The 11,035-nt window shown below is 48.4% G+C and overlaps 1 long non-coding RNA gene across 2 annotated transcripts in view; it reads left to right on the plus strand.

Moving 5' to 3' along the window:
• LOC108522839 (uncharacterized) overlaps positions 1–11,006 on the plus strand; it is a 42,975-nt gene extending 31,969 nt beyond the window's left edge. The window contains exons 2-5 of one of the 2 annotated variants that reach the window (XR_001883616.1): positions 8,969–9,382; positions 9,487–9,691; positions 10,308–10,465; positions 10,678–11,006. This is a non-coding gene — a long non-coding RNA (uncharacterized LOC108522839). The remainder of the gene's footprint in view (positions 1–8,968; positions 9,383–9,486; positions 9,692–10,307; positions 10,466–10,677) is intronic. The other variant, XR_001883617.1, reaches the window with a different exon arrangement.
• Positions 11,007–11,035: the final 29 nt, after the last annotated feature.

Below are 11,035 nucleotides of genomic sequence, written 5' to 3' on the forward strand. Positions count from 1 at the left end.
TTTTGTTGTTGTTGTTTAGCTGTGCCCTGTCCCCAGAGGTGGAGTCTACAGAGACAGGCAGGTTTCCCTGAGCTGCTGTGAGCTCCACCCAGTTCGAGCTTCCCAGCAGCTTTGTTTACCTACTTACACCTCAGCAATGGTGGGCGCCCCTCCCCCAGCCTCGCTGCTGCCTTGTGGTTAGATTGCAGACTGCTGTGCTAGCAATGAGGGAGGCTCCGTGGCTGCGGGACCCTCCCCGCCAGGTGTGGGATATAATCTCCTGGTGTGCCCGTTTGCTTAAAGCACAGTATTGGGGTGGGAGTTACCCGATTTTCCAGGTGTTGTGTGTCTCAGTTCCCCTGGCTAGGAAAAGGGATTCCCTTCCCCCTTGCGCTTCCCAGGTGAGGCGATGCCTCGCCCTGCTTCAGCTCTCGCTGGTCGGGCTGCAGCAGCTGACCAGCACTGATTGCCTGGCACTCTCTAGTGAGATGACCCCAGTACCTCAGTTGAAAATGCAGAAATCACCCGTCTTCTGTGTCGCTCGCGCTGGGAGTTGGAGACTGGGGCTGTTCCTATTCGGCCATCTTGCTCCGCCCTCCTATGTCTTTTTTCTTTTCTTTTAGAGATGGGGACTCACTGTGTCACCCAGGCATCAAGCAATCCTCTCCTACTGTTTTCCTAAAGCATGGGAATTACAGGTGTGAACCACCCTGCCTGTCGTGAAAAATGTGAGATTTGGCTTTCTATGCCTGGCTTGTTTTACCCAAAATAATGTCCTCCAGTTCCTTCTATGTTGCTGTGAAAGACATGATTTTCTACTGTTTTGTTACTGAATAGTATTCCAGTGTGGATATATATGGCATTTTCTTCATTCATCTGTTGATTGACATGTAGGGTGATTCCATGTCTTTGCTACTGTAAAAAATGCTGCAGCAAATATATGTGTGCAGCCATCGTTCTGATCTATTCCTTTGAGTATGTACCCAGTAGTGAAATTGCAGGACTGAATGATAGTTTTATTTTTTGTTATTTCAGAAACCTCCATAATGTTTGCCATAAAAGCTGTGCTAATTCACATTTCCAACAAAATGTGTAAGATTCCTCCTTTTCTCCACGTTCACACCAACATACATTATGTTTTTGTCATTTTGATAATACCCATTGTGACTGCAGTAAGATATCTCATTGTGGTTTTTTGTTGTTGTTGTGTTTGTAGTGGTTGTTGTTGAGAAGGAATCTCACTCTGTTGTCAGACTGGAGTGCTGTGGCATGATCTTGGCTTGCTGCAACCTCTGCCTCCCAGGTTCAAGCGATTCTCCTGCCTCAGCCTCCTGGGCAGCTGGTACTACAGGCATGTGCCACCATGCCATGCTAATTTTTTGTGTTTTTAGTAGAGACAGGGTTTCACCATGTTGGCCAGGATGTTCTCAATCTATTGAGCTCATGATCCACCCACCTCAGCCTTCCAAAGTGCTGGAATTACAGGTGTGAGCCACCACGCCCGGCCTCATTGTGGTTTTAATGAACATTTCTCTGACGATTCATGCTGTGGAGCATGTTTTCATATAGCTTTTGGCCATTGGTATGTGCTCTTTTAAAAACTATCTCCTGTCCAGGTGCGGTTGCGCACACCTGTAATCCCAGAACTTTGGGAGGCTGAGGCCAATGGATCACTTGACACAAGAAGGTAGAGACCAGCCTGGCCAAGGCAAAACCCTCTTTTTACTAAAAATACAATAAGTTAGCCAAGCACAGTGGCATGGGCCTGTGGTGCAAGATACTCAGGAGGCAGAGGCACAGGAATTGCTTGAACCCAGCAGGCAGAGGTCACAGTGAGCCAAGATCATGGCACTGCACTGCAGCATGGGTGATAGAGCAAGACCTTTCTCAAAAGAATAAATAAACAAACAAATAAATAAATAAATAAAATTTAAAATTTAAAAAGTCTCTTTATGTCCTTTGGACACTTTTTAATGGGATCCTTTGGAATTTTCGGTTGTAGTTGAGTTCTTTGTTTACTCTGGATATTAGTCCTTTGTCAAAGAAAGAGTTTACAAATAATTTCTGCAATTGTGCAGGTGGTCTCCTCACTCTGTTGAGAGGATTATCTTTTCAGCTGTGCAGCAGCTTTTTGTGTCAGTAAAGCTTTGAATTTACGTAATTAAAATTTTCAGTTTGGTTTAAATGTGCATTGGTCTATTTTGGTTTTGTTGCCTGTATTTTGAATTCAGTACCATTTCAGTACATATATTTAAGTCTATAATTTACCTTAAATTGATTTTTGTAAATATGGTTAGAAATAGAAGTCCAGATTTATTCTTCTGCATATGGTAATTCAATTGTCCCAGCACCAATTATTGAAAAGTGTGTGCTTTCCCCAATAATTATTCTTATCAGCTTTGTCAAAGATCAGTTGGCTACAAACGTGTAGCTTTCTTTCTGGGTTCTCTAGTCTGTTACATCGATCTGTGTGTCTATTTTTATACTACTACCATGCTGTACTGGTGACTGTGGCTTTGTAATATAATTTGAAGTCAGGAAATGTGATGCTCCCAGTTCTGTTCATTTGCTTCAGCTGGAAAGGCTGAGTCGACAACTGCCGAGATGGTGGCTGCACCTCCCCACAGGGGCTCTATCCTGGAAAAAGATCATGGTTCCCACCGACCATATAACCCCTGCTGGAGTTCCTGAAATTCCCAAAGGGAGGCCCCACCCAGTGAGGAGGGATGAATCAGGGTCCTAGTTAATGAAACAGTCTGGTCACAATCAGGCACAGTAGCTGTGCTACCTTGTGGTAGACCAGACCACGTGGACTCCCTGGAGCCTGCAGGCTAGAGTGTCTGAGTCCATGGAAACACAGAGATGGAGGCCATCCTCACCGCCCCAGAAAACTAGTCTCAGACAGTCTCCAGCCTATTGCCATTGGTTGGCTGGTATTCCAAGCCAGTGGGTCTTAACTTGAGAGGTGCCATGGAAGTGGGGCCCACGGAATGAGGCTCCTTGGCTCCCTGGATTCAGCCTCCTTCCTAAGGGAACATACAGATGGAACTGCTGCCTTGCCTGGCTTTCCAAGGCCAGAGTATATAAAACCCCTGGGTCTGGGTCTCTGTTTCTGTCTGAGAGGCTGTTCCTCCAACACTGGACACAGCTCTGTGTATCTGACCCAAGGCCCTCATGGCATGAGCTAATGGGAGGATCTCCTGATCCATGGGTTGCAAAAATCCATGGGAGAAGCATGGTTTGCAGGGAGGGGTCATGCCCTCACTCACTACATCCCTTGGATGTGGGTGAATGTTTCTTTGGCTCTGTGACAGTACTGGGTGGATCATCACCTGCCCCCATTTCTTTGATCTCCTGGGTTAAGCTGGTTGCCTAGTCACTCCCAATGTGGGAACCTGGATATTTCAGTTCAAGGTGCTGAATTTGCTGTGCTTTCCATTCAGGAGAAGGCAGTTGCTTCAGATTGGCCATCTTGGCCCATCCTGCTTCACGTCACTTTCTATAAAATGCCCGCCTCTCCAGGAATAACACCATTACATAACTTTGCCTGAAACAAACAGAAGGCTCATTACACTCATCATGGGCTGACTTACTTCACCTATAATGAACATGCCATGGAAATACTAGTGGATGAAATGTTCCATTTTCTTAGGGATGAGACAGGAAAATGGTGTACCTTTTGAATTTAATTAATTAAAAATTTTAGTTTGGTTTAAGCTTGCATTGGCCTTTTTTTTGTTTCATTGCCTGTACTTTTGAGGTCTTACAATGACCAGAAGAGTTTTCTGTAGGTTTATTCTAGTATTCTAGTATTTTTACCATTTCAGTACCTACTTTGAAGTTTATAATTCACCTTAAATTGATTTTCATAAATATGCTAAGAAATGAGTCCAGATTTATTCTTTTACATATGACAATTCATTTGTCCCAGCACCAATTATCGAAAAGGGTGTGCTTTCCCCAAAGTGTATTCTCATCAACTTTCTCAAAGATCAGTTGGCTATAAATGTGTGGCTTTCATTCTGGGTTATCTCATCTGTTACATTGATCTGTCTATTTTTATACCACTACCATACTGTATTGTTGACTATGGCTTTGTAATATAATTTGAAATCAGCAAATGTGATGCTCCCAGCTTTGTTCATTTGATTCGGCTGGAAAGGCTGAGTTGACAGTTACAGAGATGACAGCTGCCATTCCCAGAGGGCCTCCACCCCAGAAAGAGATCAGGCTTTCCACCAACCATATAACCCTGGCTAGAGTTCCTGAAATTTTGGTAGGGAGAACCTACTCAGTGAGGAGGTATGAATCAAGGTCAAATGTAAAGAAACAGTCTGGCCACTATCAGGCACAGAAGCAGTGCTGCCTTGTGAGGGACCCCTCCTGCTCCAGACCAACTGGACTCCCTGGAGCCCAAAAGTTAGAGTGTCTGAGTCCATGGAAACACAGAGATGATAGCCGCTCCAACCTTCCAGAACTTAGTAGTCTCAGGCAGTCTCCAGCGTATTGCCACTGCTTGGCTGGTATGCCAAACCAGTGGGACTTAACTTGAGAGGTGCTGTGAAAGTGGGGCCAACAGAAGGAGCCTCTCTGGCTCCCTGTGATATGGCTCCAATGAGTGGAGGAACACGAGGGCTCATGTCTCATGCGGAATTGGAGAAAATGACACAAAAACACATACTGTGGTTTTAAGGAGCTCAGAGTTTAATATGCAAGAAAGAAGAAAGAAGCTCCCCATACTGAGACAGAGGGAGGGGGGGCTCCAAAACCAAAAGAGGAAACCCCGAGTGCTGTGGATACCAGGCAGTTACTTGAGGAGGCTGGAGGAGGCGGTGTCTTAATTAGGTGCATAGGGTTCAGGGGATTGGTTTGACCAGGCATGTCTTTTAGGTAGCCCAGGAAAAACTGGCCCTTCCACCCTAGCCTTTGAATATGCATGTACCGGCGGCCATGATGTCCTACATACATGGGGATATGTGGGGGTGGCCAGGTTGTCAGGCACAGGTAGGGGCAAGGGCCAGAAGCAGGCGGGAATCACCATGTTTGGGTGGACCCAGTTTCTAATGGCCAGCATTTGCCACTCAAATGTTACCAGAGAACTCTAAAAGATGGGGCTTTCCTGCTAGACAAGACTCATTTCTGGAGCTGCTTTAAAAAGAAACAAAACTTCCCAAGGACCCCTTTTCCTATCTGCCTGAAATAATTTCTTAAAAACTCCTGTAACACCTGAATTCAGCCCCCTTCCTGGGGAAATATATAGACGGAACTCCTGGCTTTCCCGGCTTCCCAAGGCCAGGGTATGTAAACTCCTGGGTCTCTATGTGTGTCTGAGCAGCTGCTCTGCCAACACTCCACACAGCCCTGTGTCCGGGACCCAAGGCCCTTATGACCTGAGCTCATGAGCGGATCTCCTGATCCATGGGTCGCAAAGATCCATGGGAGAAGCATGGTTTCTGGGGCGGGTGTCTTAATTTAATTTAATGTAACTTAATTTAGGAGAGCTAAGTAATTAAACATGAGGCCAAAGTACGTAAGAAAGCGGCAGCCTTTTATTGCAAATATGCACACACTCTCAGGCGAGGTTCTCTGGTCCTCAGGTGTGGGGGGCAAGAAAAGTCGTGCCGGCACTCTTGGGTGAGGTTCCCTGTTCCACGAATGCAGGGGGCCGAAGAAGTCAAGCTGGGTCCTGCCAGCAGTGGACTTTTATGCATTGGTACTGGAAGGGGGAGGGCAGTGGGTGGGATAAGGGCGTGATAGGGGCGTCTCCATAGGCATGGCTGGGTAAGTTTCGATCTCTTCTGATTGACCTCACCTGGCGCATGCTGGGTTGATCTGCATCTTCCCGGGTGCAGGCTGCATTTTCCCGTGCGCGGGTAAGTTGGTGATGAAGAACCCGGAAACAACAGGTACTGCTCCATCTTGTTCACCTTCCTCCATCTTGTCCCTTCTCCCTCACCCAAACAGTCCAACCTCTTATTGATTATAAGAATTTAGGGTGCTGTGGTCGGTCTGGCTGCTTCCTGCTGTTAAGGGGCATAGTTAGGGTCTGAGGTTGGCAGTTGGGTGTAGGGATGCAGGAGCATTTGGTTGAAGGTGACTCGGGTGATCTCTTGGACCCTGGCTCAGAGAAATTTTATTAGAATGGGAGCAAAACATAAGGCAAGGCAGAGGATTAGTATGGGAATTAGGAATGGGAGTAGCTGCTGTACTACAGGCAGCAGCCATACCAGTGGTCCGGGGGTTAAGGGGGCATTAAATTGTTGAAGCTCCCTTTTGATTTTGTTTAACGTTTGGACATTGGTGTCAACCAGGCCTGATTCGTTTATATAATAGCAACACTCTTCTCCTAGGAAGAGGCATGTTCCTCCTTTTTCAGCAGTAAGAAGATCTAATGCTCACCTATTTTGTGCTGCTACCTGGGCCACTGAGGTAATCTGACGCTGTAAAGAGGCCAGGCTTTCAGCTGAAGCCTCTATGGCTTCCTGAACCTGAGTGGAGAGGGTCTGTGTGGATTGAATCGAGTGGGTGAGGGCCCCTGTTCCAAGTCCTGAGGCTACTAGGGACGATGCTTGGGAAACCTCTATAATTAAGGGAAGAAAAACGGCCCACTTTTGGATGTTATTGCTGGAGCTGAGCTGGGAAGCTAGTTCGGACAATTCCCCTTCACTATATAGGGTTAAGCTAGGCACTAAAGACACCAGAACGCAAAGGGATTGGGTGAGGGAGGTGGGATTAAGAGTTTTAGATAAAGTTTGGTTACACCAGAAGTAGCCGCCAACGGGGGCCATCTGGATTCCCTTGGGAGCTTGGGTGTGATTACACCATGAAGAGTTGGGAGTAGAGTAGCAAAAAGGAAGAGTTTGACTCTGTGGATTACGGTATAGTGGGACTTGAGGCAAGGATGTTGCTTGAGAGGAGCTGGTAGAGTCAGTGGTGTTATTGAAAGCAGCTGGTAGAGGGACTGCCACTAAGGGAGCTTTTCCGAGTGCAGCACAAAGGAAGCATTGGGAGAGGTTTCTTACTCTGGCAGCCTGGGTTAAGTCCCTGGCGAATAAGTGTTAGCCATGAGAATGGGTCCTCATTGTTGGGGGGGGGTTGGGGGGCTTAACAGCTTCTGTATTTTTTGTTCATGAGATTTTACAGCTGAGGTTAAATTTTGTAGGGTCATTTCACCCTTAGGGAGTTGTACTTGTTGAACATATATTCTCTTTACCTGGATGGTTGCGGTGGGATATGAGGAAGAAGATGATGCATATAGTCCACCTTTTACTCCCTGGGCCTACCGAGGGTCCCAGGGATCATTAATAATAAGACTATATGTTCCTGGTGAAGGGCTTTGAAACATATTTTTATGTTGGGATTGTGCAAAGAAGTCATACAAAGGATGGATTTAGCAGTAATTGTATGGACACCCTAGGTTGGTTTTTGCCAGCAGTTCTTACAATTATATTCTGTTTGGTCATATAAGAAACACATGGCCGGGAGGCCTCCAGTGATGGAACTTAGGGAAAAGTTTAGGGAGAGGGCAGATTGACAGCCCTCGGGGGGGACATTCTGCAGTGCCTTGCATGACTGAGTGTACCTGGTTGTCTGTAGACTAGGTTTCAGTTATAGAAAATTTCAATACAAAGTTAGGATTAGTGGGAGTAACTAGGGGGATTAGAGTGAACCATAATAATGGTGGCAAAAGTGTAGAGAGTAAGTTCAACATTGCTGAAATCACAAAGGGCACCCTGCCAAGCTAGGTCTTCTATGAGAGTAAAAAGTTGGGAGACCTACTGGTTGGGGGATGGGTCGGGGAGGAGGGTATCTACGGGGTTTGTGAGGGAAAAGCCAGTTAAGATGAAGAATAGTGAGGAAACAGGAAAATTTGAGGAGGGTGTGGCTCATCTAGCTTGTTTCTATCTTGGTTATTTTTAGACGGATGGGCAACAGTTGGGTGGACTGCCACTTAGCCTGAGGGGGCTAGGCTCTCTTCAACTGGGTAAAATGGACCCAGGAACTGTGACCTAAAAGATTGGCTGCTGTAGAAGTGGTAAGAATTACTGTATATGGGCTCTTCCACTTAGGAATAAGGCCCTTTGCATGTAGATCCTTGAGTAGAACCTGGTCACCTGGAGAAAGGGCCGAGGGGGTGTCTGGATTTCCTTNACCGGATGGCTCCTGGAGCCGGAATGGAGGTTACCTCCAGGCAGACGTCTCTGTCCTGGACGGGTCTCACGTGGACTGGAATGGAGTTCCTTTGGGCAGACGTCTCTACCTTTGGGAACTCTCCTGTGGGTCACCTGGTGACCAAAAGCCTTGGGCCTGTGCAGGACTTCTGGCCAAGGAGTATGAGAGGGAGGCAAGAGGTACTCACCCCTAGGAGACTTGGAGGTGTGGAAAGCAGCGTCTGGGTCCTGGTCCGTCCGCTGCGTGGAAGGAGGAGGAGGCTCCCTGGACCTTGGGGGGCCCTGAGGAGGGGTCTCCTCCTGGGTTCGGCACCACCTGTCTTAATTTAATTTAATGTAACTTAATTTAGGAGAGCTAAGTAATTAAACATGAGGCCAAAGTACATAAGAAAGCGGCAGCCTTTTATTGCAAATATGCACACAGTCTTGGGCGAGGTTCTCTGGTCCTCAGGTGTGGGGGGCAAGGGAAGTCATGCCGGCGCTCTCGGGTGAGGTTCCCCGGTCCACGAATGCGGGGAGCTGAAGAAGTCACACCAGCTCCTGCCGGCAGTGGACTTTTATGCATTGGTACTGGAAGGGGGAGGGCAGTGGGCGGGATAAGGGCGTGATAGGGGCGTCTCCATAAGCATGGCTGGGTAAGTTTCCATCTCTTCGGATTGACCTCACCTGGCGCATGCTGGGTTGATCTGCACCTTCTCGGGCACAGGCTGCATTTTCCCGTGCACGGGTAAGTTGGTGATGAAGAACCCAGAAACAACAGGTACTGCTCCATCTTGTTCACCTTCCTCCATCTTGTCCCTTCTCCCTCACCCAAACAGCAGGGGGAGCTGCTTCCTGTTGGCCGTCTTGGCCCGCCCCCCACCACGTGACCTATAAAATGCCTCTGCTCTCCAGGAATGCTGTCATTCTATAATTTTGCCTGAAACCAACATCCTTACTGCACCTATCATGGGCTCATTTATTTCACATATAAAGAAGGTGGCCAAGGAAGTGATAGTGGCTAAAGTGGTCGAGTTTCTGACGGATGTGATAGAAAAATGGTGTGTCGACCAATTAATGACATATGCCCCACAACTAGCAACGGAAACCGTTATCGGCATGCTGAGGCTTCTAATCAAAAAGATGCTCACCTGTGTACTCAACGAGGCACTTTGCTTCTTTACAAGCTGCTGAAATGCTACAAAAACATCTCATGTTTTTCCTGAAGAAGAGGATGCGTAGACAAGCAACAGGTAATTCAAATATAACTTTCTATTTGGAAATCCAGCACGATATTTGCACAATTGTCGGGAAACTTTATCAGTTTATGAGTCCTGCACGTTTCCTTTAATTTCAGGAGGAAGAAAGTAATCCGGAAAAGTTTCCTGACCTACCCCTGCTGCTGCGATTTAACAACCACCAGGAAATTTTGATGACACTGCTCTCTGGAGCTCCTCCCTTTCCTCAGGGAGCAAAAGCAATTAAACAACAAAAATAAAGTGTTATTTGGCTGAAGTGAGGTCTCCTGGCTGTTTATGTGGTGGCTTGCTGCTCAGTACAGGGTGAGTCTCTGGGTTGTTTGCTGAGGAGGGGAGGCTCTCAATCTGGAGTAAACCCATTGCAGGGGACACCTCCACGGGGTCTGAGGATGAGGAGCCGGACTAGGTCTAAGGAAGGAGGACATTTCAGAGGCTGAAATTCTGGCAGTAAATACTGGGGGTGTTCGAGAACTTCTTCCTTCTGAAGGAGAAGTTTCAGGGAGGGATAAAGACAAACCCTGGGCGCCTTGAGGGGCATTTACTAATTTGAGAGGACTCTATCGGGAAGCAGAGTGACAATGGCCTCCTTGAAGACTGAGACCCCTGAATAAATGAGGCCCAGATCCCGTCCATGGGCTATGAGACCTGCAAGGGACACATTTTGGTTGGGACAGAGGGGAAGTGCAGCTCTGCAGCTGCAGAGGAAAACCCGGCAGTGTGAAAGCGGCCTTGGAGGGGCCCTGTGCACTGTGAATGCTTCTGAGCCCCAATGTCCTGTCCCTGCCTCTTTTTCTGGATTCTTCCGGCTCGGTTGTCTCTGCCATCTTCTGAGCTCTTCACGCTGCTCTCTTCAAGTTTCCCTTCTAGGCTCCAAGTACTCGAAAATCTTTCAGATCTGTGTCCCCACCCTTGTTTTTAGCACGTGTTGGGGCTCCAAGTCCCTGAAGGTTTCTGGCCTGAAATCCACCTCCCCAGCCACGCCGACTCTGCTCTAGAGACTCCACACTCCGCAAGGTTCCCAGGGCCCTGAGGGACAACTGAGTGGTCTGTGCACTTCAGGGCTCCACACTCGGCAAGGTCTTTCAAGTCCTCAGGGTCCCCCCCCCCAGTTTTTTCCACCTTTCTGGGCTGCAGTCACTCTATAAAAGCCAGTATATTATCCCCACCCCCACTCTCGTTCCCTCAGTTCTACGGGCTGCATGCTGGGCAAGGTCCTCCGGGCCTTGGATCCCCTCCCTCTCCCTATTCCCATGCTCCTAGTCAGCCCTGCTGGGGTCCACTATTTTCAGGAACTAACTGTTTGGACAAATGGAGGCAAGATGGCGCAGTTCCGGGTTCTTCACCATCAACTTTCCCGCACCTGGGAAAGACACCGGTCGACTGCGCAGGCAAAACCCGACCTCTGACGGAGAGAAACCGGAACCCGCCTAGCCACGCCTATCGACCCGCCCCCTACCCGCCTATGTCCCGCCCACTGCCCTCCCACTCCCGGGCCCAGGACATAAAAGCCGCTCCCGGCGGGCGCGCGGAGCGACCTTCCTGGGCCCCTCCTCGTGCGCGGGACCCGGGAACCTCGTCCGAGAACACCGGAGCGAACTTCCTTGGCCCCTCCTCCTGCACGGGACCCAGGAACCTCGCCCAAGAACG

This window comes from Rhinopithecus bieti, unplaced genomic scaffold, assembly GCF_001698545.2.
Source record: "Rhinopithecus bieti isolate Rb0 unplaced genomic scaffold, ASM169854v2 scaffold_70486, whole genome shotgun sequence".
Lineage (NCBI taxonomy): Eukaryota > Metazoa > Chordata > Mammalia > Primates > Cercopithecidae > Rhinopithecus > Rhinopithecus bieti.